We start from the raw sequence: 27,271 nt of genomic DNA on the forward strand, positions 1-27,271 counted from the left end.
TCACATTTATTCCTCTGGGACAGAAGAAGGGGGTGGACTGGATGCCCCTTTAGGGTACCCTTGATTTCTCATGTCCTATTTCACACATCAAGGCAAAACACACACACAAACACATTTATATCTCTGCACATATTCACGCAGAACACACACACACACACACACACGGAGTGCAGAGGAATGGGGCTGGAATGGATGACCTTTAGGGGCCCCTTAAGTTTCTAGCCTCCTAGGTGTTCTTGCAGGGCAGAGGAATGGGGCTGGAATGGATGACCCTTAAGGGTCCCTTAAATTTCTAGCCTCCTAGGTGTTCTTGTAGGGCAGAGGAATGGGGCTGGAATGGATGACCCTTAGGAGCCCCTTAAATTTCTAGCCTCCTAGGTGTTCTTGCAGGGCAGAGGAATGGGGTTGGAATGGATGACCCTTAGGGGCCACTTAAATTTCTAGCCTCCTAGGTGTTCTTGCAAGGCAGAAGAATGGAGTTGGAATGGATGACCCTTAAGGGTCCCTTAAATTTCTAGCCTCCTAGGTGTTCTTGCAGGGCAGAGGAATGGGGTTGGAATGGATGACCTTTAGGGGCCCCTTAAATTTCTAGCCTCCTAGGTGTTCACGCAGGGCAGAGCAACCCCCCTCCCCACCTCCCCCGGGGTTGTCCTGAAAAAGGAAGGCCACTGGAAGGGAATGGGGTGAAAAAGCAGCCCTGCATCATGGGAACTTTGCAATCAGTAACTTTTGCGTTGCATTGTGCTGCTGCCTACCACACCATACCATTTCGCAACACATTCGCAAGGATAATGGGAGACAAAGGCCTGACTTCCCTTTTTTCCTGTAGTGCCCAAAAAGGGGAGGAATGACGCTAAAACTGTGGGAACGGGCTCCCATTGAAATGAATGGCGTCTGGTAGAACATCGCGCTTTCACGTTATTGTGCAATGTTCGTGACGCTAACATTGCGCGATAGGCAGGAAAAATCTCCAAAAACTCGCGTCTGATAAACTCCTTTGTTTTGATTGTAAAGTAACCAAAGGATATTTGTATACATGTGAACCATCTGATAGCTTAGCAGAAAAATCAGCAAAAGCCATTTAAGTGACTTGAATGAAGGCATCCTCTTTAAGGTTCTCCCCCATCATTTCTCTCTCTCTCTCTCTCTCTCTCTTTAAAGAACTATGATAAAAGGTTGGTCATGATTATTTATGATGAGCCCTATAAAAATGCTATGGAGATATAACTACTGAGAATATTAGACTTGGTGATTACAAATGTGGAGGTGTCAGGGTTCTGATTTAATGGGTTATTGCAATTGTGTGTTATACTCTGTGCTCTTGATCTGAAACCATCTCTGCCCTCCTATTAAACTCCAAGCATATGTAGCATTAGGTCAGAACTCTGTAGCCATAGCCCCTGGCAACTTTCCAAGGAGTTACAATGTCAGCAAGAGTTCAAATTGTGGTCTGGATGGGGCCTAGAGCTCACCTTGGGAGAAAGAACAGAATGACTTCTATGCACAAATAGAAGTTGACAGATGGAGCTTTTGGAAGGAAGGAGTGATGGGCAGGCATATTGGGAAAAGGGGAGAAGTTTCCTGTAATGAGTGGTGACTTGAGTGTTTTGCTTTTGAGCCTGAAGTACTAGTGAGTTCAGTGAAACCAGTATGGATTCTGAAGTCATCCCATTTCTTGGTCACTATTGATAGAACCTCTTCTTCTTTTCTTTTTTGAGTGCTCGTGCTGCTACTGTCTGCTGAATCACATAATCTTTGTGCTATTCAGACTGATGAAATGCAGCAGTACAAGTGGGTTCAAAATCAGACAAAGGTTAAAGCAAATTCCTATCAAATAGGAATATAAACAGTCTATAAACCAAAATAAAGAAAAGATGCATCCTCAAACAAAGAGTATTTGAAAGCATGTTTTTTAAAAAGCCGCAAGAATGAAGCAGGAAGAGATTTCTATTTTGAATACAATTTGCTGAGTTATTGCCCAGTTATTTCAAAACCTCTGAGGCTTCTTATTGGGTCAAAGGACAAGGAGAAATGTAATTGATACATTAAGTGGGATACTTATCCTGGATATAAAGATAAGAATAAGTAATCTAGACTAAGTGAGCTATATTATTGAAAATGTTTTTTGCAACTTTTAGGGATTTGTGCATCCATGTCTACCCTTTCCTAATCTTTATGTCTTTGCCCAAATCCACCAGCTTAAAAAAAAAAAGATGAGATATATCTCTTTCTTTGCTTCCCCTCCCCCCATTAAATAGATGTATGCTTTTGTTCATGTTAGAAACTGCATTCACTACTTCAACAGATTTCCTCCCAGACCTTGGACTGAAACCAGATTCCACATTGCTTTTAATCCAAGAAATTTGAACACAATGAATTACTTATATCCTAACCTTTATTTAGGACTTCAAGGAGGGAGCCAGTGTGGTGTAGTGGCTTGTGCGTTGGACTACAGAGCTTATCACATGAACTCAAGCCTCCTGGGCTGCAGCCAGGATGCAGGATGGAGGTGGGGATTATCACATGCTAAATTGCCGCCTAATCGCCAGCCACCATCAGCCCGTGTCCCAGCCATGCGCCACCAGCACTTTTTAGAAGCTGGAAAGCTTACAACATCAAAAAAGTGCTGGCAGAGCATGGCTGGGACCCAGTTTGGATTAGGTGGCGATTTAGCATGTGATAATCTCCGTCTCCATCCTGTGTCCTGGCTGCAGCCTGGGTGGCTTGAGCTGGTTTTGAAGTTTATGTGATAAACTCCTAAATCTCTAAAGGTCAGAGTTACATTCCTTGCTCAGCCATGGAAACTCACTAGGTGACCTTGGAAAGCCATACACTCTCAGCCTTAGAAAACCACATGATAGATTCTCCTTATAGTTGCCATAAGTTGGAAACAATTTGAAGGCACATAACAAGAACAAATACAAACTGAACAATGTTTTATCTTGTTTAAACTATTTTATTGTTTTATATACTGAATGGTTTTATACATGATAAATACAGATTAAACAAGATAGCAAGTTAAAACAACTTTAAAAGCTTTTTGTTGTTGTTATCCACCCTCTAGTTGACTTCAATTCATGGTGACCCTGTAGATGAAACACCTCCAAGAACCCCTATCTTCCACTTCTCTGCTTAGTTCTTGTAAGCCCATGCCTGTGTCCCCCCTGATTGAGTCCATCCATCTTGGCATAGGCCAAGAAATTTCTCAAATTTTGATACCTGACAAAATAAACATACTTTTACTTGGTGCCACAAACAAAATAATTTAGATGCCAGCTGCACCTCTTTTGGGAAGCATATCATTACTGGGATGCTACCACTGAAACAGCCTTCTCCTTTCTTGCTGCATAGTGCACTTCCAAATGTAATGACCTGTGGACAAAGGCTTCAGGAAAAGATCTCCAAGCACAGGCGGGCTGACAGCAACAAAGCTGTTCTAATGTTATTTGTTGCCTGTAGAGCTAGTATGACATTTTATAGAAATTTCAAATTTGGCAGAATTTCTCATCATTCACATTTGTCATTTGGAATCTTAAACTTTTCACATTTGGATTTTGCAGTTTGACATTGAGGGATCCCTGGGGAGTGGTGGAGAATCTTGATTTGTAAATAAACCTGACAGGTTTCTATGTTCTGGCAAGTGAAAATCAGCTACATATACAAACAACTTAGAATTCTCCAGCTGGCCAGCATAGATTGCAGAGAATGATGGAGGGAAAGCAGCAGGCCACTGAACTGTCCACAGGGAGGAATTAGGTAATGAATTTTGAGGGCAGTGCATTTTTCAAAGAAATGATTAATTTTATTGCAATTAGAAACCTCAGAAGAAGAGGAAGAAGAGGAAGAAGAAGCTTGTACATTTATATAACATTTAGGCAATCTGCAACTGTGACCTTGGAAATGTTACTAAAATAATCTGTGGTTCCTTTTCTTTCACTTCTGCCTAAATCAGGCTTCAGTCATCTGATGGGTAAACAACTATTTTGCCTTTCCTGTCCATTAACTAAGGATATGCTCTGACATCCCATTTGCAATATGTTAGGCCCAGAATAAGAAGCTGGTTTTTTATCTGAGGAAGAAAGTCGAAGACTGCATCTGCTGTCAATTAGCAAGCAATTAAGGGAGTTGAAAACAAACCTGTTTACATTGGCTATGAAGTCTCAGATAATTTGTGAGATGTCAGGACAGGATATTAAGACATTAATGATCATCTTGTATCTCTTACTCTCTACACACACACACACCATTGTACTTTCTCATCTTTCTTTATGACTCCTCACACAATGATTAACTGAATCTGAGGAGGTGGTTCTCAAACCATTAAAGTCAAGAGTAGCTGGGAGATGGAATTATTGCTGGAAGACAGTGCTTGTGCAATTGAGTGGCTTTTTCACACTAGACAGCTACAATACTCTTATTGCATTTTAACTGCCAGGGCTATATTCTGTGGACTCCTGGGTTTTGAAGTTTGGTGTGGTACTAGAATTTCTAATGACACGAGTCTTGGAATTTTATGGAAGCATGACAGTATGGAATCATAGCATTATACATAGTGTGAAAGGGTCTGGGATGAACATCCCATCTTGAATGCCTGACAACAGTATTAGGTGTGTTTGGCTTTGGTACTGGTTGTCCTCTATCAGTACTCTGCTACCATACTGTTCCTCTTTCCTCAAGGAAATAAATTCATTTTTGAAGTTCCCTCATTTGGAATACCATCTTTTTCTTGCAGGCCTTACTTGTGATGGCTATGCTACATCTATACCTGTTTCCTGGGTTCATCTGTCTGAATTTTTCCCATAGTGAGATGTCAGGAAAGGAGAAAATTCAATTTCAGCTTTCTATATTTATATTTATTTTTGTGATACATTTTCCTCTGTAGGGAATGCCACCTTTCTAGATGAGATGAAAGTAGAAGTAAAACATGTTTTAGAAAGCTAGGTTAGTGATTCAGTCCTTAACACAGAGACCACATTTCCAGCAGATACTGTAACAAACAGCTTCATTTATATACCAAAAACAGCTTCATTTATATACCGCTTCATACCGCCTAAGCAGTATCTAAACGGTTTACAACTGTAAGCTAATTTGCCCCCAACAATCTTGGGTACTCATTTTAGTAACCTCGGAAGGATGCAAGCCTGAGTCAAGCTTGAACCCTTTTCTTGGTATTGAACTCGCAATCTTGTGGTTTTTGAGAGAGTGGCTACAGTACAGGTATTTAACCACTGCGCCACCAGGGCTCCTTACAAGGTGCCTTATTTAGAACATCTGACCATAAGCATGGTTCCAGAGGACTGTGGTGGATCAGCTGTTTATTTCTCAGAGTTACTGATTCCAGGAAAGATTGATGTATTTGTAAAGCTAATATATTTATCAAGACAACCAATATGAGGGAAGGGGGAAATGTCCTCGTTCAGAAAAATTGTCATTTATTCAAGTAGTTCTCACCATAAAGGTCAGCATGGCTTAGAAGAAAGTCAAGTAGTGAAAAGACATCATGGCGGGTTATAGACCGCCGCTTTGAGGCGGTCTGCTGCCGCTGCTGTTTGCTCCATGTAGGAGCCGCAGCAGCCACACCGCGCGGCTCCCGCGCGGAGCAAAAAAGGAGCTCCAAAATGGAGCTCCTTCTTGCGGCGCCTCTGTGACATCGAGAGGCACCGCTGGTGCATTCGCGACGTCACAGGCGCCGTGACACGTCTGGACGCTATGCGTCCGATACGTAAACATGGCGGCCCCCATGTGGAAGGGGCGCTGCCATGTTGTACGTATGGAATACGTACTAGGGTTAGGGGGGTGCGGAAGCACCGCCCCTTCCTAACCCTAATACGTATTCCATACGTATTTTTTGGCAGTCTGTAACCCGCCAAAATTTAAATCTAGTGTGCACCTTTATTAAGTGTATAATTTGTTCTTGCTTTTCATCGTGCTTATGCTAAAGAGGAGAGATCAATGGATTGGAGCAGTGGTTCTCAACCTTCCTAATGCCGCGACCCTTTAATACAGTTCCTCATGTTGTGGTGAACCCCAACCATAGAGGAGCTGTGTCTTGGTTCCTAAGACCATCTGAAATATGTGTTTTCTGATGGTCTTAGGTGACCCCTGTAAAAGGGTCATTCTACCCCCAAAGGGGTTGCGACCTACAGGTTGAGAACCACTGGATTAGAGGGTTAACAAAAACAGATTTGAAATAAACCACATTTGGAAAAAATGCATGATGTCATGGGGCTACATGAACTAAATTTATTTCTATCATTGATGTGGAAATCATACTACTCTCTGCACTGTCTCTGAATTTAGCTGCCTTGACATGGGGGTCTCTTAAAGAGTGTAGAGACATAGGTGCAAAGCAGACAGCCAATAAAGAGCAGCCTCTGGCCACTCCAGCCATGATTGTGCTGGGACCGTGGCAACTGAATTGCCTGCTCCCAAAGCCATGCCCCCCCCCCCATTTACATGACACATGACCTTCAGATGGCCAGAGGCCACACTGAGGCCATGCTAGGGGGATAAAAGATGGACCAAAAAGGAGCAGAGATAATCCAGCTCCTGGTGGTGGCTGACATAGGACTGTGGTGGCAGCCCACTTTGGCAGCATGCCATGCAGTTGCTACGGTCCTGGCATGATTGCAGTCTGAAGCCACTTTATTTGGCCCCTGAAGTTAGGGCCACAAAATTCCTCCATGTTTCAGTAGCACTGACTAGTCCAGGATTCATCTTGGATAGAGGAACTCTTTGTAGGCATATGAATAGGTATGCATGTGGAACCTTTCACTTACCATACCGACATTGTTTCTATGTGCTGCCTTTGTTGATGGTAAAGTGGGAGACCAGCCCATTGCACTCTTGTGCTCCCACTTACGTGGGAAGCTGTTTGAATTAATAACAGGGATGATTTTATTGCACCATGATTCCATTTAGTTCACAGCTGTGTATGCTGGATTGTTTGAATTATTCATCTCACAGTATGCCTCCTATATATGATAGACTGAGTTCTAGTCATTCAGTGAGTTTTATGGTTCAGCAAATTTTTGAATCCAAACTTCACTGGATCAGGCTCAATGCTCTGGATACTCAGAATGTGTACAGATACTCCCTCTCCCAAGAGGAATAATTTTGCTATTAACAAGACGGACTTTAGGTTGCACTGGTCATAAAAGGCTGAGTTACCCTGATCATAGAAGGTTGACATATATGGAGAGATCACCATCCCTTCTGAAAATTCATATGACAAAACAAAAAACAAAAACAAACCATACGTACTTAGCAATGTGCAAATTCAGGGACAGGATTGCCTTTAAGACAGGTTGACTAGTGTACACCTTTGGAAATGCATTTCAGTATAATGATGCAATTCATATGCATTCCTAGCTTATGAGAGGAACCAATCCCTATACAGGGGAAAAACATGCTGTAGATAAAATGAGTTGTGGATCCATTGTCACTACAGCTCATCACACATCATGGCATAATGAACATTTTCAGGATTGTCCTTATATAAAGTTAGCACCATCTTCTGGTGAAACTGAGCCCTAAATAGATGGCTGTAGGGCAACATAATTTGTTTGTTCTAGGATGTACTGCCCTTATGTAGATAGATATAATTTCAGATTGTATCATTCTGAATAAGGAAGGATTTCCTGACATCTCAAGATAGACTATTAAAAATGGGCAACCATTGTAAGCTATTTCACTTCTATAAAACAATAAAAAGACCAGCACTTTCTGATAACAGTAACAATAGTATTTTAGGAACAAATCATGTGCAAAATGTTGGTTTCTTTGTATGCAAAAACCTATTTAGGGGAGGGGGATCCTTTGTGCAGTTTGCACAAAAAATCTTGGGAAATTTCAAAAGGCATGTGAAGACATATGTAGAATTTTTTTAATTTTTTTTCATTCTCAACAGCCCAATCACTAGGTGTAGAGAAGCAGTTGTTTAGGAAAGCATGTTTGCTGTCTCAGGGGCTATTCAGATGGTGAAAATAATACAGGATGAATCCTGAATGCAATCAATTCAGGGTTTTTTTGGAGGGGAGGGAAGGCTGGCCTGGATTTGATGTATGGTTTTAATCTGTATTCTGAAATGTTTTTATTGAAGTTTTATTTATGTATTGCAATTTTTATCCTGTATTTTGTATTTGATATTGCAATTTTTACCTGTATACCGCTATGATCAACACGGAATAGCGGTTTATAAATAAAACTTATTATTATTATTATTATTATTATTATTATTGATAGCGGGGTTTTTTCCTGAGTTTTTTAAAAAAAAGATTCACATGGCCGGCTGTATCTTTACTCCTCTAATGAGGGGAGAGGAGGACTCACACTCTCTTATTCCCCAGCTCCAGAGAGAAGTGGGAGACATTGCCACCACTGCCTCAAGAGACCCAGCTGGGGACAATTTCTCCCAGGAGTCGCTGGCACCCTTGTAGGGGAGTTGTGGGGCTGGCGAGCATGTCTCAGCAACAGAACACGGAGAGATGTGAAGAGATGCATTCTGATGAAAAAATGGCCTGAATATCAAATCCAGAATGAGTGAGTTAGCTTATTCACATCATCCCGCTAAAAAAAAGACATCCAAATGACCCCTCAGACAGGAAATTGTTATTTATTTAACCTATTATGATTATATTTTTCACTGCCAGGAAGGGGAAAAGACACATGAACTCTTTTAATAAATAATAATAATACTGTTTATTTTTTGCCCCTTGAACTTAAATAACATGGGCAGGAGCATCACTAGGGGTACGGATGTGGTGCAGAATGCACTGTGTGACACCTCAGAGAGGGGTGAACATCTGGTGGGATGGTCACTCCTTTCAATCCCCAGATCCTCCTGGCCAACCCCCTCCATCAGCCAGAGAACCTCTGTTGGCAGTCATGGTGGTGGGGAAAGACTGCTGCTGCTGCTGCTGCCCAGAACTCCTTCCAGGTCTCCTCCCTTTCCTGTTCACCAAGAGTCTCACCCTGCCTACTAGCAATAGTAGCACACCCCCACCATGGGGTGTGTGCCAAATCAAATGAGGGTGGTAGCATGAGTTACCACAGTGGGGTGACACCAACCCTAGTGATGCCACTGAATATAGCTGGACCAAATATGATGCACCTTGACTTTGGGAGTCAGAAGTGCAATATGCTGCATTGTCTCAGGGAACACATTTTCCTTGGATTGTTCTGTATAAGTTTAAGAACATATGAGATGAAAATTGTAAGTCATTCTATCATTTTTTCAAAATAAACTATACTGATGAATAATCTTGGCCTGTTCCAATCTATAGTTGCCTAAATCACAACTGATTTGGATTGGCACACTTTTTTGTTGTTGTTGGATATCTTTTCTGTAGCAATCTCTTTTAAGATGTAGCAATCTCTTCCACAGCAATCTCCTTTAAGATGTACCAGAATTAAAAAGGTGAAAAGGTGGGTGGGTGAAATGGCTCAACTACTGGCCTCTGTTGTCTGAGAAACTGAGCTAGGTTAAATGGCATAAATGTTGTGTTCATTTTAAGAAAGTTTATATTTAATGTGGGCTGGCTAGCAGAGAATGGCGGGAAATGAATGTAATGACTGTAAGTTTTGTGGGTCCCTTGGGACATCACAAGCAGACTTCTTTCTGCCCACATTCCAATATGAATATGAACCAAAGACTGTATCCAAAACTGTCCCATTCTTTGGAGAAGTTAAACTAGGTGGCAAAACTCACAGTCTGCTAAATGAGAAACTGAACTTTTAATCACTAGTTTAATAGCAACACAGAAAGATCCTGCTCGTCTACAAACAACTACCCTCAAAGGCAAAATAGAATTCCTAAGTTAAGCTGATAGAGTCCTACTGGCTTGCAGCCAATTAACTGCATTCTCAACTTTATAAAAAAAAAAGCCAGATGAATAACAAAAATAGACTAATTATGAACATTGCCATACGATTACTCAAAAACATGAAGGTTTACTAAGCTATCTACTGATCTCATTGTTTGTAATCTTCTTTCAACAGGGAGCATCCATCTTCTTTAACCAAGACTCCTTGATCTGAAAAAAACAACAACCCAGACATAAATTAATTCCTGGAATCTTACAGTAGGGAAACATTAAAGCCTATTTAGAGGTTTCTGTGGATACCTTGGTCTCTGCTTCTTTGAGTCAGTTATTTTGCCTGTGGCACTAGAACCAGCTTTCAGGGTCATGGGGTTATACACGGGTGAAGCTACATACAGGGACGTGCTAGACATGTTCAGAATGCTGGGCCAGATGGATTGTGATGGGAAACAGCCAGGCAAATATTATATCCTTACACAGGGTAACCTATGTAAAGGCTGGGAGCAAGATGGATGAGTCAAACTATTTATAGGCCATATCACTTTTGCATATGTTCAGCTTTAAGTCTGGTCTGCCTTGTTACTGTGTTAATCTGGATTCTCCTCCCCCACCCCCACCCCCACCCCCCCCCAAAATTGAACAACTCTTCCATATGAAAGAATGGCACTGAAATATGTTTTTAAAAACATATTTTAAACATATTTTTGTGTGAAGTATGCAATTTTAAACATGTTATCTCTCAAAATACTCATTTTTAATGGTCTAGATTTAGAACTGCTGAGAGAGTTAGATCAGATCAGATATCTTCTTCTGAGGATAAAGAGAAATAAATCAAACTTTAGATAGAGAAAATCTTGGTAGAGCATGGAAGAGGGCTTTGTGTGTGTGTGTTGGGTGTGTGTGTGTGTAGAATTCCCAGAATCCAAATGACCATGCTGATTAAAGAAGCAACCTTTCCAAATTCTGGTCTCTCCCCTTCCTACTACCCCCATCAGAATTTTTTTCAGCCCTTATTTCTCTGACATTTGAAAAGGGGAAAGAGGGTAGAATAGTTGATGGTCCCTGGGTATGGTCTAGATATGGCAGGAGTTAAGACCTGCATGATTCATTCACAACAGTCCTAGAATTGAAGAAAACAATGGTGCAAATTAAAATTGTTGTTATTGTGTGCCTTCAGGTTGCTTCTGACCTATGGTGACCTTAGGAAGAAACTTTCATTGCTTTCCTTGGGAGGCCGCCGCTAAAAACCACATAAGGCAGAGCTGGAAGAAAGGCCACAACTTTATTAACAACAGCAAACAATTGGTAGGGTTGGCCAAAAGCATAAGGTCAGGATCTGAGATATCGAACAACCCCCTGGTTGTTCGATAAGCAAAATGCCTGGTAACCACCAGGCGTTGGGATTACCTAGGGGCTAAGGAATGCCAACTGGCCGCCATGACACCAGGCGCTCGCTTGTTCTCTAAGCCCCTAGTCACCGGGAGGCACTCCCTCGTTGTGGCCCCCGCAATGGCCACAACACCTGCCCTGCTCGCCCCTGGGTCCCAAATGATTCCCAAACCAGTGCTCTGTAGCCCTGGTACCACACCAACCAGATCCATGGCCTATGTTGCCGCCCCAAAGTTGTGACAAAACCCACAAACCCCAGGGAGGGAGGGAGGGTGGGAGAGCTAAAGAAAGAATGATGCCAGAGCCAGACCGCGTGGCCTATTTATAGGCCCTGGCCCTGGCCCTGGCCCACCACGTGGTTGGTGTGTCTCCTCCTGCAGAGCAGCCCAGCCAATGAGCTGCCCTGGAGGACCGGAACTCACAACCATAAAGGTCCTCCGCCCCGCCTAGAGTGACGTGGAGTGGAAGGGCCTGCCCCTTCCACCCCATGCAACCAATCGGGGTGGAGGGATCGCCCCAGCTGCATGCTGGGGCTTCCCAAGCCGCTGCGGCTCCCGGTGGCAAAGCAGCCTGCCCAGTGAGGCGGGCAGCCACTGGTTTTTTAAGCAAGATTTGTTCAGGGGAGGGTTGCTATTGCTTTCCCCTGAGGGTGAAAACATGTGACTTGCCCAAAGAAACCCAGTGGGTTTCATGGCAACATGGGGAATTAAACCCTGGTCTCCAGTGTCATAGGCCAACTCCAACACTCAAACCACTACACCATGCTGTGTGTCTGAAAATTAAAATACAGTTTTAATCCAGTTTGGCATTTTTGTGCATTCATTTCAAAATGGATGAGCCCATTCCATACAATTTTTAATGTCTTAGGTCTCTCCCAAACTTCAGAATGCATTCAGAAGTACAAGTCTCTTTAACTTGGACTTTAAAGGGGTTTCTTCTTTTGAAATGATGACTTAGCGCTTTACTGTTCTGTGTGGTTGCTTTTCAGTTTCATGCTTTAGATGGTTGTATTTTCTACCTTCATGGTTCTGACAGAAAGGTGCTATAAAAGACTAAAAAAAAAAAGGGGGGGGGGGAATACATCACATCCTAACTTGTGGAATGTGAGCTGAGAGAAGGTCTGTATATTTAATTGTGCATTGTTCCAGTTCTTCATGAAACTCACTATCAGGAGATTTACTGACACCTACCTCCTTTAATTACTTTAAAAGTAGACATGGAGGAAAGTTTTGCCATTGGCGACTAGTCATATGGAAGACAGACAGACAGACAGATAGACAGACAGACAGACTACATAGGCTGTCTGCCTATGTAGTCTCAGATGAAATGTGTTTCTCAGCACCAGTGCTGGGGGAGGAGGTGTTATAAGGCATATATGTTGCATTGTCCAGGTAAAGGACTTCCCATTTCTGGGCAAATAATGCTTGATTTGATGGGCCTTTGGTCTGATTGATTTTATGTTCTTATGAAGCATTGAAACATTCCAAAGAAATGTGTCTATATGGTTTTGTTAGGCTTGAGTTTTTTTAAAAAGTGATACCCTTTGACACAGATATGAAGACAACAAGTTCAGCTCAGAAAAGAAAAGAAAAACACTAGACAAAGATTTCTGTCTTTTTGACTCTCAGAGCTCACAGATCCCAAAAAGGCCATAATGTCACACATCAGCTGGACATTCTGAAACCACAGGTGCTGCCCTGGTAAAAGTGCAAAAAGTTGTTGAACATTTTATTTTGCCCATCCCATCATGAATGTAATAGAACCTAACAGTAATGATTAAAAAACCCTCTTAATATATGAATTTTATGTTTTTTTAATTTCCGTCTATTGTGCATCCTTATTACCACAAGTCTCTTCTTACAATAAACATTTCCTGAAGACTCACTTCCTTTTTCATGTGTTTGGGTAGAGGAAAAACACCTTGTTCTAAGTGGACAGACAGAGTTTTGGGGAAAATATTGAATCGTCACTTTGTCTCTGGATATCTGTCATTTCCCAGTTGATTCAAATAGTTCTTTATTATCTGATATTAAGGCTGTTGCAATGACCTCCTCAAATCACATACTTCCAAATAAACAAAGCAAGAAACATTCAGGAAAAAAAAGCTCTAAAATCCTCAGTTGGGCAATACCTTGATTAGGGCTACTAAAGGGCAAAACAGACATTCCCAAAGGAGTAGATTGCTGTTGCCCTTTGAGTGCTGGATCAGGGCCATGGCAACCATATGCTGTAGTCCCGATCTGGTGCTTTGCTGGCTCTAAAAGAAATGGCAAAATGATTCTCCTTTTAGAGCCAGCAAAAAGATACCCTTGCTGCAGCAGCGGCACTTTTCGATGCTCCTTTCGGCATGTGGAATATAAACGCTGTGCCAAAGGAGTGGCATGACACTTCCTGCTTTCCGGGTAGGCGAGCAGTATGATGCTGGCATAGGGCAGTGTTGGGGCATGTGTAGTCCAAATGCCATGCCCCCATGCCACCCCCCACACTGGTGCTTCGAGACAGTCTGTACAGCCCTTAAGTGTCATAAAATAGTAAAGAGTGAGTTCTCCATTGAAGACTAGATATAAGACAAAATGCGAAGGGTGAGAGGAAAAAAATAGCCTGCAGAACTAAATTTTGGACATTGTCCCAAGATGGAGGTGATATGTTATTTAAATTGTCACCTGCTAAGTGCTGCATTTATAACTTTGAAGCAATCAATTGATCTGCACTTGAGGTATGATACCTGTACTCTTGATTTTACCAAAGATCCTCTTGAACAGTAGCACTGGTATCTGTTTTATTAGGTGCTATCTTTAGCTATTGTTTAAGGTTATATATACAGTCAGCCATTGATATCCACAGTTTCTGCATCCATAGATTCAATCATCCATGGTTTGAAAATATATATTTTTAAATCCAAAAACCAAACTTTGATTTTGCTATTTTACATAAGGAACACAATTTTACTACAGCATTATACATAACAGAACTTGAGCATCCATGGAATTTAGTTTGAACAGGAGGTGCCGGATCCAACCCCCACTGTATAGCAAGGGCCCACTGGATAAGTGGTTTAAAAGAACAAGCTTTTCAAAGGTTCAGCCATACAAAAAGACATATTATGTTGCCTTGCTTCTTAACCAATTTTATCTGAAATGAGAGCAAACCATCAGATCCAAAGGCTTAGATTCAGTTGGTGGAACACCACGATTGCTGAAAATGAGGAAGAGTGCAACCAAGAAATTTATGGCATTGTACAAAAAAAAAAAAAAAAAAAAAAAAAAAAAAAGGGGGGGGGGATAAATTTTCTGTTGCCAACATGTTTCTTATTCAGTACTTCAAACTGCTTCTTCCTTAATACTTCAAAAATACTTTCCTATGAGTAGTGCACAGTTAGTAGCCAGCTTGTCAAAAGCAAGGGCAAACATAGTGATAAAATACAGCCTTTGATCAGTTAATTAATATGCCAGGATTTGTTTAATTTTCTGTGTATTCATGTGTGTGTGTCCGATCTAATAATATTTACAGTTAAACATGTGTTCAGGTGGTGATTTTGCCATAGACATATATTGTGGAAACCTGTGGAACTTGGCATTAAAGTCTCATTTTTTGATGTGGCTTGAACAACCAACAGGTGGAAAGATGCTATTTTGGAAGAGTTCTTTCAAGGCTTTTATTTCAAACAGAGACTCCTCTAAAGTGTTAGAAAAGGGTTGCAAATGGTGGCAAGATTTTTTAAAGTTTTAAATTACATTTACACGTCTTTCTTCATTATATACCAATGATTAAGAGGAACCAAGTACCAGTTCTTGGGGAACTTGGAAAATCCTGGTCCATAATTTATTATGACAGGTGGATGAATCTTTTAATGTCCCCTATGGCTAACATTTTCATTATCTGGGTTAGACTAGGGCTAGGCATCCAACTCAAGTGAAAGCAGATTTTTAAAAAATACACAAGTGTTTATGTTAACAAGTACAGGATGGAGTAAGCCATAAAGAGGAAGTGTGGCTTTTACATTAAATAAAGCCAGTGATTTACTGACTATGAAGAAATAAAGTGCTTTCCTGACTTCAGAGGATGCAAAAGGTGAGAAAAAATTTACACTGAAAGGATTCAAACTCTTTCTGCAAAATTTTATTCCAGCTGAAGTTCAATAAGAAAAAACAAGTTACTTCTTTGAAGAGAATTTAAGAGAGAATTTGATGCATACAATAAAGAATAGTGCAGGTTCCCAATGGCTAGAGCCTGTGTCCCCTAGATCTATTCCATCTCCAGATCAGTTTTGCAACAGTTAAAAAGAAAGCTTATTTAAAATATTTAACATATATTTGTCATATCAGCAGAGGCAGCAGCAGGGCTTTTTGAAGAACAGTTGGATCTGCACACACAAAATCCTCTAAGTGAAACTTAACCTCTTCTAAGCTATTTGGGAAGGAAGGGTCTATGAAAAGGCTGTCTATGGCCTTTGACTATAGCTGCATCTACACTGCAGAAATAATCCAGGTTGACACCCCTTTAAACGCCATGGCTGGATGCTATGGAATTCTTTGCAATTGTGTGAGATATTTAGCCTTCTCTGTCAGAGAGCTCTGCTGCCACAACAAACTACAAATCCCAGGATTCCATAATACTCAGCCATGGAGTTAAAGTGGTGTTTCTGCAGTGAGGATACAGCCATATATATATATATATATATTCTGGAATAATCTGTTTCATTCCTACAACAGTGCAAGCACATCCATGTCAACTTAAAAGGAAGCCCCACTGGGTCCAATGGGATTAACTTACATATTATCAGGCATAGAATCATAGAATCATAGTCCAAATGACCTTAAATATTGAGAAAACAGACAAATATCCTGGAGGCCAATAGGTTATATAACTCATTGGCAAAGCATGATGCAAAAATAGGTCCATCCTACCATTTTGAGTGAGAACCTACCTCATGCTTGAACTTTGGCAACCTTTAATAACCAAAACTAAACAGTAATACATACAATTGACATCTAGAACTTACCAACTTTGGCAAATGGCATAAACGGAAGGAAACTGGAATGTCTGGAGTTAATGTTTCAGCATTCTTAAAAATAAAAAGAAAGAAAATGATGCATTACAGTTTTATGGGGGGGTGTTGGCATTTAAAATAAGAAAAAGGCAAATATTGGCCTTATTATTATGTAGTGAGCTATATTTATTCATGTTTACAAGTTTGCTGTAAACACTAAAAGCAACATATGCCCATGGGTGAATAATTTAAACATATATAAACAGAATAATTCATTTGGAGCAATACTGTGAAATTTCCTATATACATTATTCAAACAATTCTAATGTATACATATATACACATTGAACATACAGATACATACATTCATTGCTAGATTTTCAAAAGAAAACCCCAGTGACAGTTTAGAGAATGCACAAAAAGCTGTTTTTAAAGTCCCATTGGACACTATAGCAGTTTATCTGGAATGCAGAGAGAGAGTTCTTAGGGCAGATCTTTTATCTAGGGGTGAGTCACTCCTCTGCTTGCTATAGGCACATAATGCTATTTTAACAGCCTTCTGCATTGCTAGACTGAGACGAAGCATTCCATATGGATAGACTGAAGAGTACCTGAGCTACTACAGTGTGCCCTTCTTTTATGCAGGAGATCCGTTCCGGACCCCCCTCCCCCATGCGTAAAAGAAAAAGTGTGTATACTCGAGCCCCATTACAAGTAATGGGACTCCTGCTTGTGTTGGTGCACGGCGGCAGCAATGCACATGCCATGGGCGTGCGCATCATTGTTTCTTCCAGTGCATGGCACCAGAAGAAGCAGCTCTGCTTTCAGCATATGCTGAAAGCAGCCTATAATGCGCCAGCATATGACGCGGGTGCACTGTACAATAAAAAACTTGATCATCCCCATGTCAAGGAATCTTGTAGTACTTTTAAGACTAACTGAATGAAAGACGTCAGTAACATTAGCTATCATAAGTCTACTTCATCAAATATACAGAATGAAATGCCAGATCCTTGTGCCTAGTTAATCTATTAGCAAATACCTCAAAGCTAAGGAAGGTCAAAGAGGGATTAATAAAGAAATGCCCTTGACAAATAATGTTGGAAACTTGTAAAAATGTAACCTGCAGAAAAGCCACACTGAATAAAGCAAGTCTCTCTCTCTCTTTTTAAAATCAAAACCAATTTATTAGTACTAAACAGAATAGGCCCATTGAATTAATAAGTACATTCGGCCCTTCTTATACATGGATTCGATCATCCATATTTTGAAAATGTTGAAAAAAAAAGTATAAATTTCAAATATCAAACCTTGATTTTCCATTTTGTATAAGGGACACCATTTTGCAATTTCATTATATTTAATGGGACTTGAGCATCCATGAATTTTGTTATCCATGGGGGATCTTGGAACCAAACCCCAGCATATAACAAGGATCCGCTGTAGCTGGAAAGTTAACCTTATGTAAGTTCCCTTGATTCAGTGAATCTACAAATTCTGCACCCTTGTTGAAAACTGAGGGCGAGTTCTCAACTGGAATAATAATAATAATAATAATAATAATAATAATAATAATAATAATATGTTTATTTATATACCGCTTTTCCAAATTAGATCAAAGTGGTGTACAACAGGAAGTACAATACAAAGTCAAAATAAAACATAACAGGCCTCTCTCCCCCTCAAGATGGTTGTCGGAAGGAGGGCTCTTAGTCTTTCAGGCCAGGCCTCTCTCCCCCTCAAGATGGTGGTCGGAAGGAGGGCTTTTTCTTCTTTCAGGCAGGCAGTTGGACCTAGCCTGCCTCTCTCCCCCCAAGATGGTGGCTGAAGGCAGGGCTTTTCTTCTTTCAGATGGGGGGGGGACCCAAAAGTTCCCAGAAGTCTATCTCTAGTTTGGGGGGGGCAAATTTTATTTTTTAAATACAAACAGTGTAGCAGGCCACTTACTCAAAAAGTGAATCACTACTTCTACAGGCTTCCTAAAGAGGCAGTACACCTTTTTGACAGAAAAAAGGCATTCCAGGGACTGAGCCCCAGAAAAACTGCATAGGGGCCAGGTGTAGACCCAGGCTCCATGCTGTCTACCACTGACTTGTTTGGTTGCCTATTTGTGATTCTAATGTGTCTTCGAGTTGACTTCAACCTACAGCAGCCCTTTCATATGGTCTTTATAGCAAGATTTATTCAAAGGAGTTTATTCTGAGTTCACCCCTTCCCTATCCCAATGACACATGTCAAAATGGCAGACTGGTGGAGCAGGGACATAGCCAGGATTTGGGGAAGGGGGGGTTCCAGACTCATTATAATGAGGCTTGGGCACGGCGGCACACACCATTTATTGCATCAAATGGAAGGGGTGTCTGGACCCCCCGGAAACCCCCCCCCCCGGCTATGTCCCTAGGTGGAGGACAGGTAAAGCATGGAGACTGGGGAACTGCTGATTGGATTGTGAATGTCTGCACATCTTCCTTCACTTAAATGTTGTGCCTGTGTTCACCACTTGGTGGGTTTGCAACATGCCATTCATATAGTTCCCCCCCCCCCCAATCATGATTTGAGAAACTGGCCCAGGCCTTTCTCCATGGCTGCTCCATGGTTGTTGAACTCCCTTCCAAGAGATACCAGAAAATTCCCCTTCTCAACTTTTTTTATTCAATGGCTTTTTTAAAAATCCAGGCAGACTTGGTTACTAGTTTCTAGAGAAGGGGCTTGCTACTGAATTGTTGCTGTGAACTAAAGAACTAAAGAACTAAACTTTCTTTAGTTTTTTGTGGGTTTTTCAGGCTATGTGGCCATGTTCCCATAGCCCGAAAACCCACAAAAAAACTATGGATGCTGGCCATGAAAGCCTTCGATTCTTTCTTTTTCCTTTAACTAAGTTTTAATATCTGAATTTGCTTAGTGTTTTAACTGATTAAAAAAAAAACCCTCACTTCTACAAGAGACCTATTCCAAAAGATCCAGGAAATCAAAGGAAAATTCAAACCCAGGACTGAGACACATTATGATAAAATAGCAACATAATTCAAGATTAGGAAGGAATAAAAGGATGCTGGATGCAGTAGACATAAGAGCTATATAAAAGAGATAACAAAATGAAAGACATATGGAATGAAGAGTCATATGAAGATGAATCACAAATTCTAAAAACAGAGGTGGAAGCTGCAATTAGAGAAATGGAAAAAAATAAATCACCAGGAACAGATGATATTCCAATCGAATGACTTCAATCCACACTAACAGAATCAACATCAGTGCTATCCAACATATGTCAACAGATATGGAAAACAAAACAGTGGCCAACAGATTGGAAACTATCAATAGACATCCAAAAAGGAGATACTATAGACTGCAGCAACTATAAGATCATAGCTCTAATTTCTCATGCAAGCAAAATCATGTTCAAAATTCTGCAATATGGACTGCAACCATACATGGAGAGAGAACTTCCAGAGGTGCAAGCACGATTCAGGAAAGAAAGAGGCACTAGGGATCGCACTGCAAACATACCGTGGCTAATGGTATGCACCAAGGAATTCCAAAAGAAAATCAGTGTGTGCTTTATAGACTATAGCAAGGCCTTTAACTTCATAGATCACAAAAGACTATGAAACGCCCTTAAAGACATGGGCGTACCAACACATTGGATAGTCCTAATGAGGAATCTTTACTCAGGACAAGAAGCCACTGTCATGACAAAACATGGAGAAACAGAATGGTTCTCAGTTGGCAAAAGAGTTAGACAAGTCTGCATCGTCTCATTCTATCTGTCCAACTTGTATGCTGAACATATTATATGAAAAGCAGGATTGGACACAGAAGAAGGAGGAGTGAAAATAGGAGGAAGGAATATCAACATTCTAAGATCTGCAGACGACACCATACTAATAGCTGAAAACTTCTCAGACTTGAAACAACTACTAAGAAAGATAAGGAGGAAAGTGCAAAGGCAGGCTTGTTGTTGAACATAAAGAAAACAAAAATAATGACCAGAGAAAATTTACACAGATTCAACACAGACAATGAGGAAATAGAAAAAGTAAAAGAATTTTCATACCTGGGATTGATCAGAGTGGGGACTGCAGTCAAGAAATCATAAAAAGATTAAGAATGGGGAGGGCAGCTATGAGAGAACTAGAAAATATCCTAAAATGTAAAAACATACAACTGAGCTCTCTCTCTGGCTTTTCTTTGCAAATGAAGATTCAGGAAGGACTCATCCCATGCTTTCTACAAGCGCGTTAATGACTAAAAAGGCTGATCCAAGATAAAGAAGTCCATTTGCAGAAAGCACAGCAGAATGTCTCCTTGGGTGATGTTTCCAAGTTGTGATTCTTTCTGCGTTGTCGTTTCTCTTCTAGACTCATTCGGCATGAGTTTTCGAAAAAGGCTGCAGCATTGTAGATATATTGCGTCTCCATGCCTCCCGATGCAACTGAGCACAAAAGTTAGAATCATACAAACCATTGTATTCCCTATTACCACGTATGGATGTGAAAGCTGGACAGTTAAGAACATGGATAGGAAGAGAATTAATTCATTTGAGATGTTGCGCTAGAGAATAGTGCTGAGGTTACCATGGACAGCCAAGAAGTCAAACAAATGGATCCTAGAGCAGATCAAACCAGAACTCTCTCTGGAAGCCAAGATGACAAGACTGAGGCTGTCATATTTTGGCCACATCATGAGGAGGCACAACTCACTGGGGAAAAAAATAATGTGAGGAAAGGTAGAGGGACGCAGAAAGAGAGGAAGGCCACATGTTAGGTGGACAGAGTCTATTAAGGAGGTCATGGGTATAAATTTGCAGGACCTGAGCAGAGTAGTGGATCATAGGGAGGCTTGGAGATGTCTCATCTACAGGGTCACCATGGGTCAAGATTGACTTGAGGGTGGATAACAACAACAACAACAACAACAACAACAACAACAACAGAACATAAATCCTAAATAAATAAATAAATAAATATGCATGTGTGCTGCCTGAAACACAGTACCTTTCAGTAAAGTATAGTCTTTTGTGGGAGAGTACCTTGTTGTGGCCTAGCCCAAGTTATTTTCCTGCCTGGGACAAAGAGCACAATGACCCCATTCTTCTATGTGCAGAAAGTGACTGGACTGGCAGCTGACTTAACTGAATAGTGCGAAGAAGAGAGCATCCTCCACTTACCTGAGGGCAGTGGGATAGTTTAGAGGGTACAGGACAGGTTGCAGGTTACACACAGCTCTGACCCCACCTCCCTGCAAAAAAACAGGAGGGGGCAATGTGTGGCCCTGTAGTTGTTGTTGGCATCCAACTTGCAGCATTCCTCACTGTTGGCTATGGTATCTAGTGTTTTGGGGCATTGTACTCTTTCCTCATCAGGAGAACCTAACCTTGCCCATCCCTGCCCAAGACAGAGAAATATCCAGATAGATCAAGATAGATAGTCGGGGAACATGCTACCATTGCTCTCCAGTATCAGGTGCTTGGTAGTAGGATTGATCCCAGTGTCATCATTCAGAAACCATTTCCTGCATCTGTTTCCACACCTTTCATGGTGCCAGAAGAAAGCCACTTCACTCTGTTCCATGGTCAAGTTGGCCCTGGATGAGTGAGTGTTCAGCAACAGAAGCATGGATAAGCAATCCAGAAGGCACCTTTTCTAGCCCTTTCCAAACCTATAAGCACTTTGTCCTCTCTTTTCTTCTTTGCACTTTCCTACAGTAGAGCAGAAGGATGCATTCTCCAGCTTTCTTTCCCAGGTCTTTTTAAAGATCTTGCTTTTTGCCAACAGAAGAGGCCAAGGTCTTGGGGTTGTAATCTGTGTGGGTGGATGTAGATCAGCTATTTTGAGCAACAGTTTTTTACCTTCCCTGATCTTGTTTTCTTTTGTAAGTTTTATGTGAGCCATTCCCTTGTGGTTCACTGGCCTGTGTATGCTCTCTGTGTCTGCCTGTCTCTGTCTGTCAGGGTTTTTTTGGGAGGTGGTGGTGGTGGTAATATTCCCTTCTCATGTTTTTTTTTAAAAAAATCTCTATTTTCTTGTAATTTTAATTATTATTGCCTTGAAGATATACATCCTTGAACATATGTATATATTATTTGCATAAAAACTAGTTGTCGTTCCTCCTTGAAGCATATATGTAATGCATAAACATGTGAGTGTATATGTATGGGATTTGTGTATATAAATTAGGAGAAAGTATTTTTGTTCCCTAGTTACCTGCATTAATTGCAGTTTATTGGCATGCCTTACACTCACTGAGAGCGGAAGAAGGGGAAGAGGAGAGGGAGAGAGTGGGCAGTTAGATGGTCATTCTGTCTGTCTTGCTTCCCATTCTTCCCACATTCTCCCACAATCTTTCTTATAAACCCCTCCTTTCTTGAGTATAAAGGGACTATAAGGATAGAGGCTGTTGCAAAGGAAAAAAATTAGGAGGACCAAGGTGTGAGAAACTGAGAACAAAATATTTGGTGAAAGCAGAGAAAACTGTGGAGGAAATTAATTCTGGAAAGGAAATAAAGTGAAGGCCTTGGTGGTCTTTGGACAAGTTGCTTGTCTTTCAGTCTCACAAGGTTACCTTTGGTGGTGATTACAGAAATAGTAGAAGCAAAGAAGTGGTTTGGTGCTTGATAGTCTCTGCCTTTATATAGCTAAATAAACAAAGTAAAAGTTTGTGATTGTGGGTAATTGTCTTGCTTTTGCCTAGTCCAGCATTCTGTAGGGTGCAGGCATATTGGTATTGATAATTCATGTGGTATTGTCATGGCTGACATGAAAATATTCCTTGGTTACAAGTGGGGTGAGGCAGATAGGTTAAACTTTGGATGGATGAAGCCAATGTGAAGATCAATTCTACCATTTCACAGCATAAGCAGTTGCCTCAGAAAGCCACTCTGTTTGAAACAAAGTATTAGTAATTTGATTTGTTAATGTTCTATTTTTACTTGCAGGAATGGGGAGCAGTAGTTTAGGATCTTCCTGCCCAAGGTGCCAAAATAAAGTAGCTGGCTACTTTAAATAAAGTAGGTGCGACAGGAATAGGGGAGTACTATGTGTTCCTCCATCTCACATAGTAAAATGTCTTGGCCTGGGCCTCATCATTCTCCTGTCCTTGCCTCATCCAATTCAGAGTACATGATACACTAAACCAGACTAGCAGCACTTCAGTTTTTGAAGATATCAGCCAGGCACCTCTTTCCATGTTTAGACTTCCAAGAATCTGGGGAGCAGCCACTCTGCTTCAGCTCTAGTTCTGAGTAGGGATATAAGGGGAGGGGGAGAGAAAATACTAAGGCTGCATCCACACTCCAGAAATATGTCAGTTTGACAACACTTTAACCTCAATAACTCAGCGCTATGGAATTCTAGGGGTTGTATTTTTGTGAGACATTTAGCCTTCTTTGTTAGAGAGCTCTGGTGCTCCACCAAATTATAATTACCACAGTTTCATAGCACTGAGTCAAGGGAGTTAAAGTGGTGTCAAACTGGATTATTTCTGCAGTGTGGATGCAGCCTAAATCTATGCTCTGTGAAGTCAAAGCATGGATGCTTAGTTGAGGCTGGACCATGTGATCCAGACTCCTAGCATGTCCCAGGAACATCCAAGTTCCAAGAATATCTGATCATGAGTAGAACAGGACAAAATATGTAGCAAGGCGTGTTAGGCCTTATTATTTATTTTTGTGATCCTGGCTGAATATGACCTAGATTATTCTATTACTCTTTAATGTTTTCAGTGTGTCTACTACTGGTTTGCAGTGACATTCCCTGAATACTACGTTGATTTTATTTTTTCATTTACCCAGGAGTTCTCAGTACTTGGTTCTTCAAATATTTTAGGCTTCAGATCCCAGTAGCCAATGTGACAAATGTTAATTAATTCTGGGAGTTGTCCCAAAACATCTGTTAGAAAAAATGCTGAGAATCACTGACTTAACAAATTAAGAAATCCCTCCCCCCCCCCTTTGTCACCAATTGAAATTTTCATTCCAGGATGAATAGTATCTTGGTACACATCTGGCACTATCATCAGGCAGGTTGAAGCAGCTGTCTTGAAGTGACTCATGTTGGGGAACACCTCAGTGAGGGAAAATAGCTATCTGTGCTTTGCAACCTTTAGCTAGCCTATTGTCTCAGGAGGACAACTTGCCATCAATAGTAAGAAGAACAGTAAAAAGATAAGGGTTTCCCTTTGACAAGGTTGGCAAGTCGTATCCAACTGTAGGGGGGTAGTGCTCATCTTTGTTACTAAGCTGAAAATCCAGCATCATCAAAGACAACTCAGTGGTCATGTGGCCAGCATGACCACACGGAGTGCTATTACCTGCCCACCAAGGTGGTACCTATTTATCTACTTGCACTTTTACATGCTTTCAAACTGCTAGGTTGGCAGAAGCTGAGACTAGTGATGGGAGCTCACTCCATCTTGTGGTGCTTGGGTCTCAAACTGCCAACCTGCTGATCTTGCAGTCATCAGAGTCAATGCTTTAACCACTGAGCCACCATGTAAGGAGTGTCATTTTATCTTTCACTCTGGGTACTTTTTATCATAACTATGGCAAGGGTGGAGAACCTCATCAGACTGAGGGATGAATTCAAATTCAGAAAAGTTATTGGGGTCTCCATTCCAGTGGGGGGCAGGGGCCAAAAAGAAAATAAAAGAATGCAAGTATATTTTATCTTGAGTTCTTACTACCAGTATCTAAGCTTTTAGAGAGGTACTTAAGCATTTAACATTAGAAAGCCACCAGTACAAAAACTAGGAAATCACCAAATGATGGTGTCATGAGGCTGGGGTGTAAATCATAGAATCATAGGCCTGTTACAGACAGCCAAAATAAAGCTGCTTTGAGTCACAGTGGAGGTATGGTGTTTCAATGATGCATGCATCCTAAGAGTCCAGAAGTCACACCAAAGCCACGCTTCAGCCCTAAGGACTGGAGCATGGCTTTGGTGTGGCTTCTGGACTCTTAGGACGCATGCATCATTGAAACACCATACCTCCACTGTGACTCGAAGCAGCTTTATTTTGGCTGTCTGTAACAGGCCATAGAATTGTAGAGTTGGAAGAGACCACAGGGGCCATCCAGTCCAACCCCCAGCCATACAGGAAATCCAAATCAAAGCATCCCCGACAGATGGCCATCCAGCCTCTGCTTAAAGACCTCCAAGGAAGGAGACTCCACTACACTCCAAGGGAGTTTGTTCCACTGAACATCTGGGCAATCCTAGCTGCCCATACTGGGACTCTTGGGGAGCCAGATTTAGTGTCAGGTCCTGAAGTTCACCACTATTGGCATAAGGGACTCCACACACACACCTCTCCACTCTGATCCTGATATCCCCTTTTCACTGTACCTACTGTTTAAATTCTTAATACTAGACATAATCTTTATGATGTAATAATTAAACCCCACCCCCATCTCTCATGCACAGTCAGCCATGTTGAAATATAGCAATAGCAATGCATTTTGACTTTTGATCCTCTTTTTTAAAAAGTGTATTCATTTGATTGTACTCAAGACTATAGCTCAGACACAGAAAACTTGCTTTCCACATAAAAGATACACTGAATCATTAGCATCCTCAGGAAGGACTGGCAAAGACTCTGTAGAGAACTTCAGCCTGTCAAATTGGATGACCTAGGTGTTGACCAAGATGGATTGCTGGTCTGAGATAGTATTAGACAACTGTTTGTGGGGCAAAGCAGACTGATAGCTTGGAGCAGCCTCTGGCCACTCGAGCCCGGGACAGCCCCCTCTAAAAGTGGGCCACCACTATGGGCCCAAACAGGATGGTGGAGATTATCGCACAGGAGGAAAGCATCCTTCCCCCATACTTAATTCTTTTTATTAATGTTATTATTATTATTAATGTGATCGGGAGGAATTATCACACCCCTGTGCTCTTATCCCATTCTTCTGTCATCTATAAACATGAGGTATTAACAGGAACTCCCATTAATATCCAATGATGGGTCCATTATGGTTTACAGACAGCAGAAGAATGGGATAAGTGTGCAGGGGTGTGATAACTCCCCCCCCCCATGCTAATAACATAAGCATTGGAGAAGGATGCTTTCCTCTCCTGTGTGATAATCTCCAACATCAGGAGCAGCTTTTCGCTGCTCTTGTTTGGGCTGGCTTTTCCTGGTCAAGTGCACTTTCCACAAAGCTTCCAGCCATTTTTAGTGCGTACATTGTCTGCACACCCCATCCTCAATGCAGGCCAAATCTAGCAATTTTTGCCCATCTGCTTTGGGCCTGTGTCTCTAAACCAGGGGTAGGAAACGTGTTGTATAACTGAATACAATTTTAGCATGTTTTATATTTTGTTTTAGTTTTAAAATAAACATGGTTGCTTTGTGCTTTTGATATAAAGAGGTGCTCAGATATTTTTTTTAAAGTTAAAAAGTTAAAAACTCACCACAAAGTCTCTATCCACACTGGGATGAAAGTCATGTGGCCTCCAGAAGTTGTGGGACTTGGGTTCCCATCAACCCTAGATAACATAAACAAGAGTAAGGAATGCTGGGGGTTGCAGTCTAATAATATCTGATGGGCCACATTGTTCTTACTCTAAACAATTATTATAATAATTTTATTCCTGTACTTTAGTTTCACAAATGACAGCTTTCTTTTCCGAGATTCCCCCTACCTGTATTTTTATTTTTTAAGTCATTTAGACTGCTAACCTATACACATTTGCATGTGAGTAAATTCCTTTGAGTTTATTTGGGTTTACAATAAAGCAGACATGTATCACATTGTATTGTTAAGCATATAAAGTGCACATAAATCATCACTTGTCTGGTGTACATTTGTTTCAGAACAGCAAAAGGCAAGAAAAAACTTTATATGTCTCCTGTTAAAAATGTAACACTTCAGAAAGGAGAGGAACAGTTGAACCTTGAATCAAGATATAAATCTGACAAAAGAAATTGGTCAGAGTGACTGATCCCTGTAACAGGAAAGAAAAACAAATTCAACTGTTACTAGAGTGGAAAGTGGGAATGTTGTGTTCCCTCCAACAATCTGATCCATGTGCCTGAAACTCTGTTTGTTTCATTTTCATAGTGCTCCTAT

General features: G+C 41.1%; 1 long non-coding RNA gene across 1 annotated transcript; it reads right to left on the minus strand.

Annotated features, from left to right (window-relative positions):
- Nucleotides 1–9,813: 9,813 nt before the first annotated feature.
- On the minus strand, nt 9,814–26,680 carry LOC149315743 (uncharacterized). The gene is made up of 3 exons (XR_016280681.1): nt 26,613–26,680; nt 16,213–16,275; nt 9,814–10,034 (listed from the first exon to the last, which is right to left on the minus strand). It is a non-coding gene; the product is annotated as an uncharacterized LOC149315743 (long non-coding RNA).
- Nucleotides 26,681–27,271: the final 591 nt, after the last annotated feature.

The sequence above is a fragment of the Sceloporus occidentalis genome, unplaced genomic scaffold (genome assembly GCF_023333645.1).
Source record: "Sceloporus occidentalis isolate IW3139 unplaced genomic scaffold, rSceOcc1.0.p SCAF_3, whole genome shotgun sequence".
NCBI lineage: Eukaryota > Metazoa > Chordata > Lepidosauria > Squamata > Phrynosomatidae > Sceloporus > Sceloporus occidentalis.